General features: G+C 35.6%; 1 long non-coding RNA gene across 1 annotated transcript; it reads right to left on the minus strand.

Annotated features, from left to right (window-relative positions):
• Window positions 1-750: 750 nt before the first annotated feature.
• On the minus strand, window positions 751-1,673 carry LOC144842726 (uncharacterized). Its single transcript, XR_013612164.1, has 3 exons — window positions 1,600-1,673; window positions 1,357-1,443; window positions 751-975 (listed from the first exon to the last, which is right to left on the minus strand). It is a non-coding gene; the product is annotated as an uncharacterized LOC144842726 (long non-coding RNA).
• Window positions 1,674-3,005: the final 1,332 nt, after the last annotated feature.

Raw genomic sequence — 3,005 nt, forward strand, 5'->3', positions numbered from 1 at the left:
ATAATAATAATATGATGATTAAATTAAAAAAAAATAGGCCTAACCTATCTAGCTGCAACCTTGTCCATCTAGTTCCTACTATTAGACTAGAGTAGAGCAATAGCCTGCCTTCTACTAGCTACTGACCAGGGTAGTCTCTCCTGGTAGTAGGCATAACAATAATATGCATTATTTAATTGAAGATCTGTGTTTCATTTACAATGAGATATCGCATTTAATTATTTCAAATGTTTTATTTATTTTTGTTAAATGGTGAACCTAAACAGCATACAGTATGTATGATGACCATAATTCAAGGGGCCCTCATATAAATACATAAAACAAACAAATAAATATAGCAAAGCAAACAAAAAAACAGAGAAATAAGAAAAACATGTTCAAAAGAAATATTGATTATAAAATGTAATTTCACAGGAAAATATAAAAAAAACAATAATACAGTAATTATTAATTTCCAATATTTATTGTAAATTACCTTTTTTTTATCTACACAGATTTTCAAGTCAGCAAGGCATCAACATTGTTTAAAGACTGATTAAATTAAATACTGTTATTAGGACTATACTAATATTTTCATTGTTGGAGTATAAACTGCAGAATTGAGAATTGGACATAAATAATTCAAGACATGATGACCATCTTTAAGTAACAAAACTATTTATTTTGATGACAATTGTATATAATATATATTTCAGTCAGGAATTATTTATCTAAATAAAAGTTGGACAGAATGCTGTGATCTGAACATGAATGTACTACAGTAATATGGTATTTGAATTTATTTATTTACTGTTTTTGAATAAAACAATAGAGTAATTTAAAAAGTTTCATATGTGGTTTTTATATGGATTTTCTTATTTTAATTTATTACATACTACACAAGTACAACTTGCTAAAACGTATACAATTGTTTTGATAGTCCTGCTTCTCTTTGCATGATTATTGCGCTCCATCCAGGTTTGTTAGCAATTGTATCTGAAAAAAAATATTTAAATAATGTTAAATTACATCCAAACAGCTTTACAACTGAAAGACAGTACTGTGTACAGATAATAGCGGTAGACGATAGACAATCTTTAGCCCTGGCCAACAAAGACTGTAGGCTTACAAGCCAAGATAATTTGTCACAATACTCCACTTCATTTTTGTTTTCAATAATACCTCTTTAACTTGTACTTGAATAATTATGATGAAAATATCCAGAAAATTAAGCCTTCCCCCTATATAACTATACAGTGGGTGGATCCAGGATTTTTTAATTCAATCCCCACCCTTCTTGTGTAGTTTGCAGGATGCAATTTTTTTAGACAATTTATTAATACATTTTAAATATTTGTCTTTATCTTATTATCTTACTTGACCAACAGCATCATTCCATGTAGCCTAACTAGGACGGCAGTGGAGGAGGCATATAATATTGACCAGATATATGTGTTCAGCAGTCTAAACCAATAGAAAAATAAATGAAATTAAACTATATTATCTAAAAAAAATATTGAAACTATTACTAGCCTAGGCCTATTTACATTTATTATGCCAAATTAAAATTAATTCAACAGGTTGTATATAAATTGTTTTATTATCTTATTAATACCTTACCTGACCAACAGCAGCATTCCATGTAATTAGGACGGTAGTGGAGGCATATAATATTCACCAAACATTTGTTCAGCTGTCTAAACCAATACTAATAGAAAAATAAATAATGCCAATGATATTAAAATATATACAGTATCTAATATTTACTACTAACTATTAGCCTAGGCCTATTGCATTTATTATGCCAAATTAAAATTACTTCAACAGGACGTGCTATGTAAATTGATCCAATATTTTGAAAATACCTAACACTGCATTCCAGTCTAGCGCTAGGCCTAGACAAGGCATACTAAGTAATACAAGGTATGCATACAATAGGCTAAGACTACTGTTTTACTGACTACCTGGTGTAGGGCCTTGCAATGCCTATCGACTTAGCCAATGGCAGAGTCTAGAGAGGCCTAGTTAATTAGTAGTAGGCCTAGGCTACTAGGTACTCTATCTAGCTAGCTAGGTGTAGTGCCTGGCGATTGGCTAGTGGTTACGTCATCTATACGTCACAGCCAATCGCCGGGCCTATATGCACTCAACACACGAATCCGGCCCTGGGACTGGCCAGTGGCGAGATACGTCACGAACACCCCCAGGGGTTGAATGTGCGAGGGACAAGAGTCTCTCTCTTGAAGCGAAGACACAACCAAGGAAGGACATAAACTATACCCATCACGTACCAGCCTATAAAGGATTAGGTGAGTACAAACGATGAGTGTGTAGTTATACCGAAGAGACTTAATTGTCCTCCTAGGTGAATAAGTATAAATATATATAGATAGTCTCTTTAATGGCGACGAGGTAAACTGGTGTTCCTTTTGCCTCGGCGGGGGACACTGTCAACCGCGTGTAGCTGTTTGGGAAGGTAGGAGTGTTGTTCTGGTTCGCACATCTCGTTTCGCCCTGTCATGGTGTTGCCCAGAGGCAATGCTGGAGAAATGACGTGTGTTTACTGGACGGTACGTCCCACTACCCATCTCCCACCTCGCCAGCGACTCGTCTCCGTCTCTCGGCCGAAATCTGCTGTCGTGCCTGTTGGCCTGCGGGTTTCGTCCGATCGATGGGGTCGAGCCGTCGGGAGTTATTTATAGTAAATTATATTATAATTTCTCCGTCTTGGATTTGTGCTGTAATCCGATTGTCAGACAGGTACATTTATGGGGGACCCATTTGTGCTGTACTCTGATTTATCGGATAGGTACATTTTTTATTTCCTAATGATCCGAAATAAATATTATTGTGTGTAGCGATGAGGCTGGGCCCTGGGCCTGTGACCTAGCCGAAGCTACGTACATACCATGCACGTGAACATGGAACAGCGTTTTTTTTATTGTTTGTTTAACGCACTGGGCCCATGATTCCAGAACAATGAAGAATATATCTGGCCCGTGTTTCAGAGTATTATTGAAAAATAT

Source organism: Antedon bifida, chromosome 5 (assembly GCF_963402885.1).
Source record: "Antedon bifida chromosome 5, ecAntBifi1.1, whole genome shotgun sequence".
Lineage (NCBI taxonomy): Eukaryota > Metazoa > Echinodermata > Crinoidea > Comatulida > Antedonidae > Antedon > Antedon bifida.